This window comes from Varanus komodoensis, unplaced genomic scaffold, assembly GCF_004798865.1.
Source record: "Varanus komodoensis strain SLA01 unplaced genomic scaffold, ASM479886v1 scaffold25, whole genome shotgun sequence".
NCBI lineage: Eukaryota > Metazoa > Chordata > Lepidosauria > Squamata > Varanidae > Varanus > Varanus komodoensis.
Window position 1 is genome coordinate 6,432,418 of NW_025335661.1, and position 20,897 is coordinate 6,453,314.

At 41.9% G+C, this 20,897-nt stretch overlaps 1 protein-coding gene and 1 long non-coding RNA gene across 4 annotated transcripts in view; one reads left to right on the forward strand and one right to left on the reverse strand.

Annotated features, from left to right (window-relative positions):
• Positions 1 to 6,283: 6,283 nt before the first annotated feature.
• On the reverse strand, positions 6,284 to 19,809 carry LOC123024711. The gene is made up of 2 exons (XR_006414973.1): positions 19,690 to 19,809; positions 6,284 to 6,540 (listed from the first exon to the last, which is right to left on the reverse strand). It is a non-coding gene; the product is annotated as an uncharacterized LOC123024711 (long non-coding RNA).
• A 97-nt stretch (positions 19,810 to 19,906) lies between these two features.
• The window catches only part of ACSL3 (acyl-CoA synthetase long chain family member 3), a 53,097-nt gene continuing 52,106 nt past the window's right edge, over positions 19,907 to 20,897 (forward strand). For 2 of the 3 annotated variants that reach the window (XM_044432761.1, XM_044432758.1), the window contains exon 1: positions 19,907 to 20,034. The gene's annotated coding sequence lies outside the window, so the exon portion shown is untranslated. The remainder of the gene's footprint in view (positions 20,035 to 20,897) is intronic. The other variant, XM_044432759.1, reaches the window with a different exon arrangement.

Here is a 20,897-nt window from a genome sequence, read left to right on the forward strand (position 1 = left end):
GACTCTCTTACTCTGTGTCCCAGACTTGCTTGCACAATTTTCCCATCCTAGACATGTTTGCACAATTTTTGGTCACTCCACTGCTTTAATTCTTATCTATCCCCATGGAATTCAGCTCTGTCAGCATTCTGCTTCTGACTTCTAACACCTTATGGTATTTTGTAATGGATATGCAAGTCTTAGGGTACAATGCAGTGAGGCTGCGCAAGCTTGGAAAATTATGAGAATCCTATCCATGGTGGGAGGCACATGGGGGAAATGTCAACTTCACGCTCTCCTTGTGATGCAAAACACTTCACTGATTTCAGCTAAGTATTCAGCCTTGGAGTAGGTGGGAAAGGGTGTGAGCCATTGCCAGGATACTTTGTATGCTGGCAAAGCCTGTCTTGGCCCATCTCTGCCCCAGAAGCCCAGCTCCAAGGTTTCTCTTGAGACCCCAGAGCCACAGCCATTGCAGCTTTTTCTGTGCTCACTGTGAGGATGAGGGGAGGGTGCTCCAAATTCAAGTCCCCTCTTCAACTTCAGAGCAAGCTTTTGTGGTCAGAGCTGGGGCCTGTGACTATGTGGATTCTGTCCACCATTTACAGGACTGTGCTACCCATGCCTTATCTTGAAGAGGGCAATGGCTTCAGATTCAGCCCTGTTTCACGTAGTCAGTGAAGCAAAAATGTAACAAATTTGATGGATTTTTAAACTGGATGCATGAGAATAAAACAATTAAGGGGAATTATTTGTGCATGTTAACAAAAGAGTATCACATGATCTGAATTTTAAACTTTGATTATTAAAGATGATAAACATTTCAAACCCATTATCTGCACTTCTCAGAAGTATCGAACAATCCTATCAGATTATATTGAAGTCTTTAAACCAGGGGTGCAGAACCTCAGGTCTTCTGGTGAACCTCATATAGCATGGTGGAGGTCCCCAGAAAGCTACACCCCCTTAAGAACAGAAGAAAAACCATGCTGGATCAGCTCAATGGTCCATCTAGTCCAGCATTCCATTCACACAGTGGCAAACCAGCTGTCCACGGGATCCCTCAAGTAGGATGGGTACAACTCATCCTCTTTTCCCTAAACCACTGATCCCCATGGCCCCCTTTTCTGAAAACCAGTGGATATACCACTTCCATTTTTCTTTTCTAAAAGACTGAAATGCCTTTCCTATGACAATAAGCTAAAACATGCTGCCATTTTTTGCTGGTGTTTTTGGCTCTCTCTGTTTGCCTTCAGCCTTAGCCACCACTGGAATGCAGCCCCGAGAGCTTCTCCATACTGGAAACTGGCTTCACAGTCCACGACAAGACCAGTTTCTCTAATGTTACAATCTCCCCAAATGGTAATTGACTCCACATAGCAACATATGTCGCTGATGGGAGTTAGTGGCACATGTTATGTTGTCATGTGCTGTCAGGTTGTCTCAATGTATGGTGACCCTATGAATGAAACCCTCCTAAATGTCCTATCCATTATAACTCCATTCAGCTCTTCCAAGTTCAAGCCTATGGCTTCCTTTATGGATCAGTCCATCTACATTTAGCCTTCTCTTTCATCTTCTGTCATTGAATTTCTCTCACAGGATTGTCATCTCTAGTGAGTCTTGCCTTCTTATGATGTGTCAAAAGTATGACAGTCTCAATTTTGTCATGTTTGCTTCTAGGGAAAGCTCTGGTTTTATCTGATCTAGGACCCACTTGTTTGTCTTTCTATCAGACCAGGGTCTTTGCAAAGCTCTCCTCCAGCACCGTGTTTCAAATGCTTAAATTTTCTTCCTGCTAGCTTTCTTCACTGTCCAGCTTTCACATCCATGCACTGCAATTGAGAATACAATGGTTTCGATTATCTTGACCATAAAATGTCCTTATACTTGATGATTTTCTAGGTCCACATTCTTCAATTATTCCCATATAATCTGATAGAAAAGAAATTGCCTTTGAAAAGAAATCCAGTGATAAAGAAAACATTGGAGAAATTCTCATGTTTGGGTTTCTTGAACTTATCTTAGTGAGTGGCTGAGGAGTTTGTGCCAGTGTCTTTTCTTCCGTGTGCAAGCATCTTTAGCAGCCTGTTAGTTTCCACACTTGAGTCAAAATCAAGGGAGAAACATCATGAGGTAATTCCTGTCATAGGACTTTTCTTCAACGCAGGAAGCCCAGGAAGCCTGAAAGGCTGCAGAGCAATTGAGTGACGTCTAATAGAAAGAAAAAAATTTACACAACACCCTCGGCCACTCCACTTCGCAGTGATTATATACACTCAAAAATGAGCACAAACTAGCTTGCATAATCTCAAACGAAGCCTCTTTCAAGGGGAAGAAAACTTTCAGGAAATCAGAGGACAATTTTTGGCTCAGCATAAGCTCCACCTCTTCCTTGGAGCAAGATAACATTGCCCCAGCCCCCCCACACACTCCTGTGGATGCAGACCATCCTGCCAACACAGTTGAGGGTGCTGTCACTTGCAGTAGCGGGATGTGCCCATGTTTACAGGTTCTGGCCAGTAGGTGCAGGGGTGGCAGAGAGGGGAGAAGAGGCTTTGCTGCAACCACTGTCAATTGTGCCATGAAAAACTGTTGAGAATTTCTCCTCCTCCTGGAAAAAACATGCTGAATTGTCCCCAAGAATTCTCTGTTCATGACTACTTTAAAGAATTTAGGGAGGTCATTTGTGCAGAGCTCTGATACAGACATCCTATTTTATTTGCATATTATGTAGTTTTCAGTCAAATCTACCATGTATTTAGCTTCACTGTAGCACCATTTGCCTTGTAGCAGAGCCCATTCTCCTGCTTGTTGTAGACAGATGATTGTCTGATTTCAAAAGGCCTGACTGAGAGCAGGTTGATTGCAGCAATATTTGACAGTGCTAATCTGCATTACATAGGATTAACCAGGCAGAGTAATTAACTTGCATAAGCTCTTTAGCAACATTGAGCTCCTATACATTCTTTAAGTTGGGATGGGAATATTTAAAAAGCAGGCAGCATGCTGGTGTAGGGAAATGAAAACGACAGATAATGGGGCAAGCAAGATCAACTCAAATGGGCACAGCAGATTGCTGGACAGGACGACAAATTAATCAGTAAGGATGCCTCCTGGTTGCTAGTGCACCCTCCCTATTTTCCTTGCACTCCATTTGGAGATCCTTTTAAAGTCTTCAGGTTTAAAAACTGAATTGTGCACAGTTTTAGATCTTTACACTGCTGTTGGCATTTCCATGGCTGCTTTCCAATCCTGTTATGTTTTAAATGTATGGTGTTTGTACTATGCTTTGCCAGAAATGAAACAAACAAGCAATCAGAACATAAATGAATCCTGAACAGCTTCCTTTTCCAAGCCCAAGGCTATAATTGAATATACCAGTCTTCCTCACTTCGGTGCCTACGAGCTGTTGAACTAGAATCCCTAACATCCCCAGGCCAGAATTCTGGGAAACGTAGCCCAGCACGTATGGAGAGAACCAAGCTGGAGAAGGCTGCTGCGCACACTTACTTGAGAATAAGTGCCACTGAAAGCCATGAGATTTGCTCCTAAGTAAACATGCTTAGATTGCACAAATACGCTTCAGGCAAGCTTTCATTGTTGGGTGTGTCTGGTTGCTAATGCTAATGCAACAGTAGCCACCCCAAAGGAAAACTGACCAATTTGAGAGAGTAACTGGATTTACTAGGAATGCCCAGACAGGAATATAATGTCAAGTCAATCCAAAATACTCATTCCAAACAGCCAGGACTGACTTAGAAAGCACAGACACACAGATGCTGCGCACACACCTCTATCCGTGGAACCAGATCACTGATGTTTGCAGCATTTCACAAAACGAACTCTCACCCAGTGAACTTAGTACCTTCACACTGTTTTTAATAGGGCACTTTTATGACTATGCAATGAGCAAGGCTGCATGGACTTTAACTAATCATCTTTATACCCTATTAGGCAGAACATAGATGGAACATTGCCACCATTTACTCCACAGAACATGTTTGAAGGCATTCCTGGTTATTTCACTGATTCATTCACAATTGCTGCTTTCTGCCTGTTTATAGCAGGAAGAGAATGACATAACAGATCACCGTGTGCAGCACAGCACAGCACTAGAAAAAGGCTGTGCTCAGGAACTATATATAGGAACGATGGCCAAATGTGTAACATGATTTTGTCCAAAAAGAAAGGAAAAAAGACACCCATTATGGCCTTTCTTCATGCAATCTCTTGCACTTCAGTCACTGGACAGAGTTCTGGACCACCATTCATCAACACTGAATAGAATGAAAATTGTGCTCTGAATATACTAACCAGTGAAATTAAAGGGCTCATTGGTCAGGCAGTTTGCCCAGTTTGTTGCTTACAAATCCACACAGACTGCTGGGTGGAATCTTGTAAAGGAGAATAGGTAAGGTTTGTTTTAAAGAAAGTATCTGTAATGTCTTTCTATGATCTGTCCCATTTCTACCTGCTGCAAGAATCAACACAGTTTCCTTTTTAAAGTAAATTTTCTCTTTAAAAGATGTACAATTGTTCTGTCTTCCAAGTGATTCATCATTGCTATGAAGCAAAGCTCTAATTCATGTGCCAAAATTTCAGGGTGACAGAGAATGGCTGGGAGTGGGTGGAAGGACAGGCAGCACTATATGAATAGATCTGATGCATAAATAATAAAAATGGCCCATTGATAAGTTATAGCACAATTCTCATATTATCTCCTTGACATGCCTGACTACTGAAGACCTATGGACATAGATAAAATATTATGTTTTTGGCATAGTTGCAGTTCTTAAAAGAAATCCCTCAGATTTGCATCCTGATCCTAAACATCTTTATGCAGAACAAGGTCTCATTCATTTCTTTGAAAGGCCACACTCAGGATATAATGGCTGAAACTTGTAATGCCATATTAAGCAGCTACATGAAGCATATCCATATATTTCTGATATGATACATGTGTTAACACACATAGGCTGCAATCTTAAACTTGCTGACTAGACTGTAGGTCTCACTGAACATTTACTTCCAAGTAGGGGCATGGTCTGTGTTTCACAGATTGTCAAACATCTTTTATTTCATCTTTGTTGCTAGAATTGGGTTTTTCGCAATCTCACCCCCTCTGCATTTCACACACTAGCCTATGAGGAAATGTACGTTTTAGCCACACGCACCCATTTTCATAGGAATAAATCAAAAAGTAAAAACCAAAACAAAAAAGAAGCCTTCTCCAAGTCCATGCAAGTCAGGAAATACCTGGTTTGCAGCAGAATCTGTGGGCCAGATTCATACCAATTTCCACTTATTTTAATGTGTTGTAGATTTCTCTAACATCACTACTTTTCAGTGGCGTATACCCCTCTGAAACAGTAGGACTTACTGCTGCATAAATTTGTGTGAAAATGCATTATACAATTGGGACCAATAATCTCAATTCAATTTCCATCTTTAAAATGTCACTACTGTTTTGAAATGCCATTGTACTTATTAAATATAACTTCATTTTCATGGTGAGAAGTCTAGTCTATCTTCCTGACTGACAATAGCATATTTCATTATGATTGGAATAATAGTTCCCCTTAGACATGAATTAATTGGAAAGATTATTCTCAAGCCCAACATTTAAATTAAGTGATCATGCAAAAATATTCATTTGTGAAGCATTATTCATTCATTTCACTGGAAATTTTCTGGTAACTCAAAGTAATAAGGCAAGCAAAAATATTAGCGAACCTGTCTTGTGCAAAATATATTGAAATGATTGGATTTCACCAGTCATTTACTCTGGAACTTGGCCTCTGAACTGCTGGTGAAATCTGTATAACTATGACAAGACAAAAGCATTTGGAGTCATGTAAGAGGGGTTCTTCAAAGCCGTACAATTTTACTGAATACTGTTTTTGCTTAAATGAAGGATTTGTGCTTGCTTTAGCAACATCTTTACCATCTTCTTACAATGTGCATGTTTGTATACATACATACCAAAAGGACAATATCTAATTCAGCTGTTTTTATCTGCCATAATTTTTATTTTAATGGTTGTTCTAATTCTGTGGTTTTCATATTGTATATTTTATTGTTTTAATGTCTTGCATTATTTTGTTTTTGTCAGCCACTCTAGGTTCTCAATGGAAGGAGAGCAGAATATAAATACTATACTTGCTCTGACTTTCACTTTTTATTGAACCCATAATTCACCATGCAATGGAGAAAAGTAGAATGCAATTGGTCATCTAAGTAACTAGTGGGTAATGGTAAGGCTCTGTTAATATTATCAGGTATGCTACAAACTCACCCAAACTTTGGCCACGTAAGATTTTTATAATTCAAGCACTGAACAAGATGAAAATCTCTGCATCCTGGTTAAGGAATATGCATGCCTGGCTGGGACATGCTGGGAGTTGTAAGCTGGTTTTCTATCTGAATGTGCATAAGCTTGATCCCCAGTCTGCTGTCTTGGTCTTCTTTGGTACAGTGGAATATTCCAGCCAGTTTTCCATTCAGTTATCCAGATCAAAAGGCTGGGTCGCACCGATATTAGGGTTGTTTTCTCAATGGCTGGAAAAACGGGAGAAAATAAGTGGATTTAACACTCTTCCCAATTTACTTCCATGCCTGCTTTGTTTTCTCCATTGTAACTGAATAGTTGCAATTCATATTATCACGACATTGCATGTACATCCTGCCTTTCTTCCTCTTGCCCAAGGCAGCTTGCAGGTTCTACTGCTCTCCATTTATCCTCACAACCACGTTTCTGGTCAAAAATCATGACTGGTCCAAAGGCATTCAATGGGCTTCATGGCTGAATGGGGACTGGAGCATAGATCTGAAGTTTGCATCCAGCACTCTTAATGGTTGCACCACACTGGCTTGTCATTTTGAGGAGAGAGGGGAGAAAAATGCTGCCTCTGGGAACCGAGGTGAGATGGGCAAAACCTCCCCCCACCCCACGACCCTAGCAGTACGTATTGCACTCTCACCAACACTGTGCAATGAGTCTTAGCGGGCTGAACACAGAAAGCCCATTTTGCAATAGAGAGGAAGTATTCCTTGATGTCGGCATTTCACTAGTATAAAACAAATTTCACATGAAGCTTTAAAAAATGAAATAAGAAACCTGCTCTTCTGCAAACAGAGCAGTGGGTTCTGCAGTAAACAGAGCTGTTAAAATACTTGCTCAGTGCACCACAGCGAATCAGTTCTCTGTTTGGTAACACCACTTGGTTAGACTCCAGAAAGCAGTAATACCCAAATGTTTGGTACAGAAGAAATGACAAACAAACAGGGCCATTTTTTCCATGTTCTCAGAGTGTGGTGCAAGCTATTTTAGGTTACTATATTCTCAGTGTAAGGCACGGCAGCAGTACCTCTTTTATCCAAACAGCCAAATTTTATTTCTGAGAAGCTCTCAGGAGCCATACACCAGTGGTGGCTGAGACTAAAGGCCAAAGGAGTAAGTCTCAGAATACAAAACGATCAGCGTACTGTTGTGCAAAGATATTTCTGCTAGTAACTTAGCCTTTGAAGTTAGGGAAAATTGTGCAAAAGCTGGAAAACCACCACCAAATGATTGTTGTTGAGGGAAAGAAGGTGGGACCAGGGGAAGGGGCTGTGTTTTTTGCAAAAATGAAAGGCATGGTTCCCACTATATTTGGAGAGCTGTTATACCTTGGGCCAAGGTTATGGTATTAAGGTACATGATGTCACAACCACTTAGCAGTTCAGGGGCTCTGTTTGCCTGGTCGGTGCCTGCAGATCACCTGGAGCTTACCGGCAAAAGGTGGCTAGAAATAAATTATATAAATAAATGCCACTGATGTAATTGATGCTTTCCAATAGGGTTGGTGAACGTTTTTCAACCTTAGGCCAAACTGCAAAATAGGAAATGTCTTACAGACCACATTAAATCTGTGGGTGAGGCCAAAGGCAGAGCAAACAAAGCCCTGCTAGGTCAGCCTAAGGGTCCATCTAATCCAACATTCTGTTCACATAGTGGCCAACTTGCAGCCTATGGGAAACTCACAAGCAGAATATGAGTGCAATAGTACTCCCAGCATGCAACATCTTGCAGGAGTGCAACAGCGGGTGAAGCTAAATATGCTTACTACCATTTTAAGCTTACTCAGATCTAAGCAAGACAAGGTTTCTGCATTTCTATTCAGATGTAAGCACAACTGGATCATGCAGCAGCACCTTCAAAGAACATCCCAAATCTATGGAATGCACTCCCCAGAGAGGTCCGCCTGGCGCCATCGTTATTTGTTTTTCGGCACCAGGCGAAGACCTTTTTATTCAAATACCATTTTAATTGCTAATATTATTTATTTTACTTCTCTGGCAAGGACGTCTCCAATTATATTGTTTTTATATTGTTATTATTTATTTATTGTTGTGAGCCACCCTGAGGCTTCGGTGAATGGGGCTTCATAGAAGCTTTCAAAATAAAATAAAATAAAATAAAAGCCGTGCTTTACGTACCATGTCTACTCACAAGTAAGCAGCTCTCCTGCCTGGAAAAACATACATATGTTGGGTTCAACAAGGCTTCCTGCCTGCAAACTGCACACCTAACTTCTGTCAATACAGTTACAGAGTAAAATAAATAAAAATTATGTTCCTGCCCAGACAGCTTACAATCAAAATTCTATCCATGTGTAATGCAGAATGTGTTTTTCAAATGTAGCATCAGAGTTCTGGCTCTGTAGCTGAGAAGTTTTCCCCTCAAGGAGCTTTTGCCATTTGTAAATGGACTCTGAAAACTTTGTTCATTCAGTAATGAAAGGTTTTTGATTCTGAATGGCTACTTTTTTGGTTTTGTGCAGGCTGTTTTGTTTTGAACTTGTAGTTTTAGTATTGCTTTGATGCTTTATCATCACCTCCTTTATTGAGGAGAATAACTATGCGATTCAAAAATAATAAATCTGTGCCAGAAATCTGCTTTCCATACAAATGTACTTGTCCCACTTGCTGCTAAATATTAGCCATGTTTGCATGTGAGAATTGCTGGCAAGTTCTAGTACAGTTCAGTATCAGCCATCTTTGTGCAGATGTAAATATTATAATAAATGTTTTCTTTTTCTTGCCTGCACCCAACTCAGTATTCCAATCTTAGAAATCTAACCTGCAAAACGGGTCTTACTGTGCTTTAAAGAATCCTCTGTGGGGTTTCTATTATACACCCAGGTGGAAAATTACTGTCTGGCAGCAGAAGGAGCTAAAACTTGGGTTTTATGTGTAAAGAAAAGGAAGGGAAACGGATCAAAGAGGGCACTAAGGGGTGGTGGGGGAGGAAGCAATGTCTGTGCTTGCACAGAACACCAAGCTAAATTTTATATTAGCATGGTTTGTTGCTTAAGCCATTGTTTGTTTTGCACATAAGCAAGCAAGCCAAAGCTTGCTTTCCTTATTTCTGGTTTGTTTCTCTTCCACCTGGTTTGTCAGTCTTCAGAGCTAGATTCATTTTAAGGTTACTCAAGCTGCATATCTCTGTTTCACAGTGAACTGCTATACAAACAAGCTGGAGATTAGCTATGGTTTTGGACTCTGATATAATGACAGTCCATGGCTTAATCAAGACAGACTATAAACCAATAACGAATCATTTGAGTGTTGTGATCGGTTAACAAATCATGGATGATTGTGCAGATAGTTTCAGACAGAACAACAAACCAGGTTTCAACACATCACAGGTTTAGTGTTGCATGCAAACAAAACCTGGGTGCACTCAAGGAACATTCTTGTTGTCTTTCTGCATCCCATAAAGCTAATCCAGTAAAAAAAGTCATATGGTTGTCATTTTAGAGGCCATTTGTTAAGACAGAGCCATTCTTACATAACTGCTTGCAGGTGGATCTACCCATTTTGTGCTACAGTGTCACCCCAAATACATCACCAGGTGCTCACCAGCTGTCTCAAAATGGTTTTTTTTTTTTTGTAAGTTCCACCCTTAGATTGCTTCTTAAGTGCCTCAAACCTCTTATTACCCTACTTGTTTCTCTGCACTGTCCTGAAATTTCATTTCCATTGCAACAGGCCAGAGTATGTGAGGTAAAGAGGTGAACCCAGTGTGGTTAGTTAAAAACAGAAGGGAAAGATTCTAGTCTCCCTTACAGACACAGTAAGGAGGAAATGAGAGGGGAAACACGTAAGCACAATGTTTGCCTAGATTCATTCCTATAACAATAAACCAAACTATATAAACTACAGTTTTTAAACCATAGTCTATTGTTACATCTGAATAAGGTCATTTATTCTATTAGAAAAAAATATAATGTTAACACCAGCTTTTATTTGTAATTGCCAAATATATGTAACTGCATATTTTATTTACAAATTACTTGAGTTTTCTTGCTGCCAAGCTTGTGGGGTTTTTAAAATCTATTCTACTTTTCTTTAAATTATTAATCCCTAGATAGTCTGCAATTGAAATAATTTGGCATTCATATTGTACATTTAGTAATCCCAGCCATAGGATATTTGCTTCCTGCTTCTTGAGGCTATATTTAATACAACTACAAATATTTAATACAACTGCAAATTCATGAATGTTAAAATAATCCAACAGATGGACAATCTGGACAGGATAGTACTTCCAGTGGCGAACAGCTTCAACTGGAAGACTGTTCTCTGTAGAAGAGAACAGCTGGCTACCCTTCTTGCCATGAGAACTTTAAGTTCAGATTGCAACTTCTTTCTTGTCCTTGCCCTAAAACACCCTTTAGGGAAATGTTCGCACAGTGCAACATAGCATGTATTTTGACCCTTAGATTATTATGCTAAAAGGCAAGGGGAAGGCATTCATTTTTAGATGCCCCCATGATACAAATGTTGGACAGAGATTTGTAACAGAGTAAAGTTCAGATGTGGTCGGCTCCAACATGCTGGTTCAGTTTATGATGGCAACTGCGAGATCAATGTCCAGTTTAGAATACACAAGAGGATGTCTTTTGCCTTTCTCCCTGAACATTTGAGGATGAATAGATCATTTTGTTCAAGGTCTTGGCTAAAACAGAAAATGAAATATTCTTGGTCTTCTTCACTCCTCCATTGCAAATAATTCACACTCCTTGGCAACTCCATAAGGTAGCAAAAAGAGCCAGTTTCGAAGAATCCAGAAAATGACCTTCATCTCTACAGTAACTAACTGTGGCATCAGATTAATGAATCAAATGAATTCCTTGGCAAGGTGCATTTGAACCCTCTGGTGCCAGTCTTATCCAACATTTGAACTCAAAGTTTCAGTGGTATCCAATAACTATGCATAATGAGCATCACCATAACATAACACCATTGAAGTAGAGCTTTTTCTCAGTTGCTCTGACCCTTATTCCATTCTGGGCTCTAGAACCTGTGGCTGTTGAAGGCTCAGGCTGGGCTCTCCTGAACCCTCCACCATCACCATATTCCCCTCTCAATTTCCTCAGAGAAAGTGCTCTTTTTCTGATACTGCTAACAGTGAGGAAATACCTATTTGTATCCAGATCACTGAGACCTCTCTCAGCATACGTGGGCCTATGTGGATGTGCATCCCCAAACCCTTAAGACTGCAAACGTTGAAGTTGTGTCTAATTTAAGCTGTCAGTTTCTATGTGCACATGTGTGCGCGCACACATATTTATGTACACATAGAATATATATATTACACACACACACATCTTACAAATACACACACACACATACACACACACACAAAACGAACAACCCCTCAGATTGATAGGGCGTGTGGGGCGGTGCGGGAAAGGAGAGGTACATTCTGTTTTTCCACCCTATACTCTTCGTGAAGCCCCTTCCTCACCTGTTATATTTCATCTGCTCCAGGATAATCCAGCTCACTCTGTCATGCACACCCAAGCTCTGTCTTGTGCACAGAGCCAGCTTGCATCCCTGCCGCTTCTCTGCCTGTCATATTTGAACTCAAGTATGACACCAAAGTGAGGGAATAGCCTCTTTTTAACTGTCCCCTTGGAAGTCCACCAAGGGGCTGATCTGCTTAAAACAATGCTCAGTCTCTTACACTCAGGCTAAGACCTTATGTGACTGACCAGACATGAACAATATCGGATGGCATTCAGCAGGGTTGCCTGCCACCGCTGAAACTCATTTTTACATTGAGGCAGGTCCAATATTACTGGTTCAAACGAGGCAGGATGAACATCTCATGAGCCATCCAATTTATGCCCCAACTACTAGAGATGTTAGTCGCTTATTTAAGTAACCCTCTTAAAGAGAAGCAGCAGCAGCAGCAGTAGCAGCAGCTGAGGGACCCCAATCTGGAAGTGTTTTCAGTCCCTGATTTTCAGAAGAAATCTGACACAGGCCACTGATCTGATTCAGAATCATGTTCCAGATCAGGTCTATTTGCAGCAAGAATAGACAACTTTTGGCCTGCCAAGTCTTTTCATAACAACTCCTCTCAGTCTAGTTAGCATAGCCAATAATAAAGGATCATGAGCACAGGAGGTAAAAACATCTGGACCACCACAAGCTGCCTGTCCCTGAAGGCCTGTCTGAAAATATTCTGTCTGAATGGGAAGGGGCAATATAAGCATAGTACTTTGATTAGGGAGTTGGAACTGTCATTTGGCAAAACTGCCCGAACTGGTAAGGAACAGAAGAGAGGTTGTTGAGGCAATCTTGCAAGCCTTTAGGCAGCAAAACCAGACAAGAGACCTGGCAGATTATAGTGAGCTGGAGGATTTGCTTTTTTTTTCCATCTCCAATTATAAATTTAACTTCTCAGAGATACCTCTTCACTGTTCCAGTTCTCTGCTCCTATTTTTTGCAGCCCTCCGTATGTTAATTCCTGTGCATAGATTTTTATTTGTCTTTCATCTACAAATATCTTAACGCCATTCATTTTGTTTACTAATTGTAACTTTATCCCAAGGTTCATGTTGTGTTGTATCACTATGAGTTTAAAAGCTGGCCCAATATTGGTGCAAAACCTTGAGCAACACTTCCATGGCTAACGCTTTGTTTGGCTTTCAGAAACTTATGTCAGATCCGACTAAGATATATAGATGAGTCATTATGGGGAAGGAAACCAGGCACAACAAGAAGGGTGTGTAGATACTATCAGGGAATGTTTAGGATATCTGGCCAGGGTTTTGAATAGTTGTGGCAAACTTCAGTTTTGCCGGCTCTGCTAGCTGTTGTAGTATGTATTTTGTTTTTATTTTTACTAGAACCCAGAAATCCAAAAATAGTAGTAAATTAGTGATTGGGCTGCAGTGGGAGGTTTGACATTGTTAATTTAGAAGCAGGCTATCTCTGAGCCTAAGTCCAGCCTTAGAATGTGTTTTAGTACCATAACTAAGCTTGCAGTCTTTTTACAGACACTCCCCCTCCTGCTTTTCCCCTAAGCTTTCTCCATGTTGGCATCCAAATGTAGGGAAAGACCTTCCATTGTTGTCTTACTGTGAAACAATAGGGAATCAGGCTCAACGATCTACCAGGATCATCTAGAGAGCTATTAGTAGATCAAGATCTACCATCTACCTTCCTCTGATCTATACAATACACACATGGATAGCTGTGGAATGTGCACAATGGATAAAGGAAAAACAAAATATACCTACGTCTCCCAGACTGAACCTATAACCAGAGTAGTCTTCAATTCAGATACCTTCAAGACAGACACTGTGGCTACAGCACCAAAATGAATATAGAGAACAGCACTATTCACATTTCTTATATTTTCTGAAGCTTTTAAAATGATCCAGCCAGAACATTTGCTTAATTCTATCTGGATTTCAAAAAGCTTTCATAAAATTTTGATGGTGTTAAGAGAAAATTTGAAGGATTTGGATGGTAAGTACTGAATTTGATCTCTGCATGTCACACGACACCGAGGCCAAGCCCTTGTGGTGTCTGATGTTCACCCAATTGCTGGAGTCCTTATTCAGGAAAGAATGTGCTGATGTGCTGGGATGCATTTCAGTACATTATTTAATGCTACAGCTGTTGGAACTGAATTGTTATATTTAGTATGATATATCAACTATGTTTATATTTCTTATTTTTCATCTTCCTGTTGAATTATCCTCCATTTTATACTCATTCCACTTGAACCATGTTTTCTTCAAGTTTAGCACTAAACTTTGACCTAGTGTGTGAAAATGTCATACAAAGCATTTTAGATCTAGGACTGATTTTCCATTGCAGCAAAGCCAATAGCACCAGCTAGGGACCCTGAAGGACAGAGTCCAAGAGTACTTACCCACAAGATCTCATTATGCAACTGCCTTGCCTCATTCACAGAAATTTACAGGCAGTCCAAATGATGTTATCTTCCATTTGAAACCCTCGTGTGATTCCCCACCACTTTCCCATGCTTTCTTAGTCCAGAAGATCCATTAATGGGGCAAATATGAAATAACTACATTGGTAGAAATCCTATGTTCTTACATTCTTATGAACTTAACTTTTCTTAAGTTATGTTCTTAACTAGCTGGTGCTAGTAAAAGGTTCTTCTAGCCACTGAGGCCATTTGTACTTCTAATGAAGAAGATAGTTCCAGGGGCATTTGACAGCTTTACACTTGTTCCTTCAGTGAAAGTGCAACTCCATCCAGGACTCAAGACCCACCTACACATATTCTATCTTGCAAGGATTCAGACTCAGTTTATTGGCAGTCATCCAGTCTACCATTGCATCTAAGCACCAGTCTAGAACCTGCATAGCCATACGCGATGCAGATGTTAGAGAAAAATGGTGTCATTCACATACTGAAGATATCTTGTTCCAAATCCCTAGAAGATCACTCTCAGCATCTTCATAAAGATTCTAAATAAACTGGTAACAGAATAGTGCCATATGGCATTCCAGGGGCCAAAGTGTGCTCCCTTAGCATCACTCTCTGAGACCAATCCTGTAGATAAAAGGTTTCAAAGGCTACTTGCAGTTTGCCCTTTGTCAGGGGTGGGCAATTAATTTTCCTATGGGGCCACATGAGAAACTTTGACAGTTGTTAAGGGCCGGACCAATACACTTACAGCTCTGCTCAATATATATCTCTGTAAAAACAGTAAATGAAACATTACAATGATACAATGAAAATGTGGAGCACAGAACAACACTATTTAATGAATATTCACAAAAACATTAACATTAACATTACACGAAAAGCAATAAATTCAATTCAATTTAGCAGATCCTTCAAAATAAAAGCAGTGCAGTTGTATTGCTTGCATCTATATTACAACGATATATATTTGCATTGACTTTTAATTTGCCAGTGACCTCATGCAGGCCAGTCAGGGTCAGCCATCGGGCCAGATGTGGCCCGCGGGCCGTACAATGCCCAGGTCTGCTCTTTGTTATCTACAGAATAACAGTTGCTTAAATACCTATATCTTCTATAGAAGGCAGCGTATGGTTTTCTATTGGTGGTGTCATGCAGATAGGCCCCCTCTGCAGTAGCACCCACCTGTGGAACAACCATCCTCTTGAGGCAGGTCAGGCCTCAATGCTGGTGTGTTTTTGTTGTTCATTGAAAACATATGCGCTTGCTTTGCCTTTCCTCCAGCTATCCTTGTACTATCTTCATGATACCACTGTGTGTGGCGGGGGGCAGGGGGGGAGCTTTTTTGGGGTTCGTTCTATCTTTTTAGTTTTGTAAACCAGGATTTGTTTCAAATGGTATATGGATATTGTTAATAAATAAGTTATGTTATTAATAAAAGAAAGGGCAACACTGTAAGGTAGAGCAGGCTGAGAGATAGTGACTGGCCCAGGATCACCCAGTGAGCATCATTACTGGATTCCCAGTTCTGGTTCTTATCTCTGAAACCAGGGATGGGAAATACTTCTTTGGGGAGGGGCAAATGAGCCCTCTGGCCCCTTGTCATCTGGAACATGTCAAGGTTAATGGCCATGCTTTGTGTGAACTGTGTTCTTCCCCACTCAGCTGGGGAAAGCGCACATGGAGCAAAGCCACTCCCAGAGGGGAAAGGCACTGTGCAGGCAACGCCAGGGCAGACTTGCTTACACAGCACCTTACCCAGTGAGGAAGGTACACTGTGGGTAAATGCACTTTGTCCCAGGAGACTGGAGTCTAACCACTGCGCCACACCACATAATGCTTTCAAGCCTGCTCTTTTATATTTCTGCCTACTAGCATCCTGACAATTGGCTCCATGTCCATGTCCAGAAAATTTCAACAGGCGCTGCAGCATTCTTTATATCCTCTTCATCCCAGTGATCTACTGGCACCTCCAGCTATCTGGGTCAGGTCATTGAAGAAACCTTTTCCAGCCTCTTGCCCCTTGTCCTTAGAGCTATGCAAATAAGCCACTGACTAAGCTGCAATGACAATTAATAGTTACTTCACTTGTCAGAATGGTCCCACTTAAGAGTTACTTGACATGTTGACTTTACTCGTCTGCTCATTTTATCCTATCTGTTGACTTTACCCAGTCTGCTGATTTTACTCTGATTGTTGTTACATATTAACTACCCTTTTGATTGCTGCTCCCTCTGCAGTTATTTTCTCTGCCCCTCCACCCCACAAAGACCATCTCTAAAGAGACAAAAGGGAGAGAGCTTTTTGTAGATACTTTGGAACCGAATTTTAGATGCATAGTAGAAGTGCAGAACTTCATTCACCTTGAGAACTGAATTCCATTTCAGGAAATCTCTCCCAGGTCCCATTCCAGTGGCAACCAAGGCCAAAGCAAATATAGCCAGAATGCCAAAACTACCAGTGTATGTTAGCTTAATGCTTGTACTGCCAATAACTAATAACTAAGCCTTAGCAGAAGCATCTCAAGCCTTTTAGAGCCAGCAGCACGAGGAGGGCTATAAAAAGCCAGAAAGATTACTAAAGGATTGGTAATTAGGGAAATGTTTGGGCCCTACAAAAGGGGACCTGGCCTTCTGGGAATCCCTGGAGGGCTAGATTTGGTATCCATGCATGAGATTCTGCACTACTGCTGTACAGAATCATACTGGTGTTTAAGGGTTTTTTTATGGCAAAGTATGAATTTAGAAGGAGCAAATTAATTTCTGAGGTGCAAAGTGTTGTATTTGTTATATCCATGGTTAGTGGTATTTGTCATTTGATTGTGTATCTATTTGCTTCACACGTTGGCATATTTTATTTCTGCATTGTTTTGTTATTTTTGCTGTTGTGATTGGATTATGTTGTAAGCTAACATAGGCATTGAAAAAAAGAAAAACTACTGAAAGTGGTTTTCTACATGACAGCTGTTTGCTAAAGGTACAGAGGGGTTACTTATAGCAAAAAATGACAAACACGCGTCCTCAAACATTTATGTACATGAATGGGATGGCGAGAATTGAGTTCAGCCCAATCAGAGCTCCCAAACACATGTACTTATGATGACGTGTTTATTAGGTGTTTTACACTGTAAGCCGTCCACGGAGGAACCATAATGGATGGGTTAGAAATACCCTAATAAATAAAATAAATAAAAATACTTGATGATTGCAACTGTCCCATATTTTGCAGTAGGCATCACTATTCTAATAAACAGCGGAGACCTGCCACCACAGCTACTAGGAACAAAACTGTCTTAATGGTGTTCTGCACCTTTGGAACTCCCTTCCCAGGGAAATACATTGCCTTCTTCGATACTGGTATTTGGTTTTTCTTTGAAAACAGCCTCTGAAGCTATTTTTTATTCCTGTTTAGATATATTGTGGTGGTTCTGGGAATGGGGAGTTCTACAATGTGCCTTTTTAAAAATTAAGATTAGGAAGTTTTGAAGCCCATTCAGATAGTGATTTCCTGCAGAGGCTATTGAGGCCTCTTGTGCAAATCCAAAAGTTTGTAGGTACCCACAAAAGTCAGATGTTGTGTACAGTATCTGCAGAAAATGCTCTCTGGTGCTTCCACACAAAGCTTTTATTGTGCAACTGGGCTGCTGCATTCATGTAATGTTATGGGGATGGAGGTCCAGATGGTATCATCCTCAGGCTCTTACATGTTTTCTCACTGCTTCTTCCATCTAACAGAGGGGATGGGGGAAAACCAAACCAAACCAAACACCATTAAGGAGGAAAAATCAGAATTGCTGCACAATACCTGGGGGAAGTAAATGCTAGGAGCCTTCATTTGGAAGTCCGTTGTGAGAGTGATCCCTGCTGAATCATTTTGACAGTGTTGTTGGGTCAGCGCACTTACCGGATACAGGCTGCACCTCCTATCAGTGCATTTAATGTCATTGTACCTAAGGCTACAGCCCTAAATACACTTGTCTGGGAATGGAGCCCACCGGAAGAATTGGAGTTCACTTCCAAGTAAACATGGGTAGAATTAGGAATTAAGCAGAATAATTTAAAATTGGTGTCCTTAACTGCTCTATAAATGTACTCAGGGTCATATTCGTGTGCTTTGCTTCCAATTGCAGAGTTATTATCCTATTTAGTCTACCTTCCATAGGGCTGCAGCCATGTATGTTTAAACAAAGAAAATTCCTATAGCTCCCTGCATGCCCTTCAGCTGGCTAGAGCATGCTGGGAGCTATAGGACTTCAATTCTGTCTAAACAAGCATAGGACTGAATCCTTATTCGGACATACACTTCCATAGACTTTATCCAATGCATGGAGCATTATGGAGAGGTTGAGGTTTATACACAATACGTATGTTGCAGGTGTGCAGGAAAGAAGAATTGTAAACAGTGAAGTTAAAAGGAAAGTGTTGCTTGGAAATATTGATGTCAGAAAGCACTGCCACTGTCAGTCTTCTATGAATTTAATTTCTTTTTGACTGCACTGTTTAGTCATGGCCTTACTACATATGAACCTGACACTCTGCATAACTGCAAATGGATTGTTATTTTTATTTTTATAGCTCACACTTTTACATATTACAAAGGACCCAAGGTGGTTTACATGGTCCACCTCTTTTCTATTTTATTCTCACAACCTTTGAGGTAAGTTAGGCTGAGAATTCATGATTGCCCCAAAGTCACCCAATGAGTTTCATGGCCAATGGGGACTAGAACCCAGTCCAGTCCACACTGACATAATACTCAGTGCATCTCTAGTCCGTGAAATGTTTGTGGCAAAATAAATGTGCTTCTCTATATGGTGCCACAAGACCAGTTATAAAGTGTGCAAGAGGGATATCCCCTTTAGAGCTGCACCGTTCCTTTAAATCGGAGGAACCACTGACGCTGAGCTTCCTGTGTTCCCATTCATGGTTTCCCCGCAGCACGCACAGCGATTGAAGCGAAGACGCGCAGCTCACGTTCTTACGTAATCAATAATAGCTCCGATGTCGAAAAAGCGGGGCATGAGCCGCCAGACACACTGATCTGCACATTTCGCAGTAACCATTTATTTAGGTAATAATCACGTAAGATCAGAAACCATACATGAAGAAGTTAAACCGTAACAATTGCTAGTATCAATAGCATACCCTAATGCGTTAAATATATATTATAATATGCCCAGTACTGTTGCGTTTGTTTGTAGGATGAACTCTGTGTGTGTGTGTGTGTGCGTGTGTGTGCACGCGCGCATATCTATTTGCATTCAGAGCCTCCCTTTCCCTTAAGCAGAATAAACTGCTGCTGCTGCCGCCGCCGCCGCCACGGGACTCTGGTGCCGTCCCCAAGAAGCAGCGGCGGTGCCGGCGGCAGTCTCCTCCCTCGTCTCCTCTTCTACCGCAGCCGCCTGTGACCCCAAGCAAGGAGTGACCGATAGTAACCCTTGTACAACTCGCGCGCGCTTCTCCCACCTCTCAGCGAGACAGCCGTTTTAGAACGTAACACAGCCAGCCCCTCGCGCGCCACCCTGCGCGAGCCAATGAGAATTCGCCGCCGCGGCATACGGAATGAGGATACTCGTCCGCGGCGGCGATTGTGAGGTGCGCCAGCTCGAAGCGGAAGGGTCGGGCGGGGTTGGGTAGGAGGGCGGGGGAGGAGGAGGGGTGGGGGCTCCGAGCGACTTGGGCCCCGCTCATTGGCTCCGTGGGGCTGGCCGGCCCGCCTGTCGGCCCGAGACTGGAAGTACAGCAGGCCGGCTACGGGGCCCCTCGGCACACGCGCAGATTCGGTCACCGGCTTCGCTTCTGGCTGCGGTGGTGAGTGTGGCGGAGCCGGCCCGGCAGGCAAGCTGGGACGGGGCAGAGGAGTGAGGGAAGCGGGAAGCGGAGGGCCAGCGGTGGGAGGCTCCCGGGCTCTGACAGGCAGACAGTGGCAGGCAGGACAGCAGGGAAGAGCCCTTCCAGGGAGACTGGGGCCGCAGCCGTGGGCCTGCCCAAGACCCAGTAGTGCACGTGGGGAAGGGGGCCGTGGGACAAGGTAAAGCCTGAGGTTACACCGGTGAGGCCTGCTGGGTCCCAGGTACTCCGATTTTATTTCGGAGATATTAGTTCGGAGTGATTTCACCCGAAGGCACACTTTTACCATTTATGCTTTTAATTGGGTCTGCAGCCCACATGGGTGCAAGCCCTTTTGAAATTGGAAGAGCTCACTTTTAAGGAAGGGTGTTTGGATTGGACTGGCATTCGTACATGTGCTCCCATGGCTCGCAGTAGACCTGTCCCTATCGTTTTTGCGTAGTGTGGAAGGTCACTGTGTTGGATTTGATAGGTGCTGGTGGTGGTTCCCTACGTGGGAAGTTGCTTAAATGGCATCCAGCGATAAATATGCGTGTCTGAGGCTCTGAGCTTATACTTATTGTGCCATCTTATGCATGTTGACTCCATAGCAAGCTTCATTCTATCCAGTGGGATTTACTCTCTAGTGCTTAAGATTGCATTCTTAATTATTTAATAACTTTTGACTTTACTCACAGGTAAGGTGGTTGAGGAGGTTGTTCCCTCGCTCCACTGTGTTTTGTTTTTGTTTTTACCCTTTCAATTAATGTAAATAAGGTGAGAAGTTTAATGTATGTTACTGAAAGTGGATATAGTTTATGAGGCTATTTGTATACCACCAACAG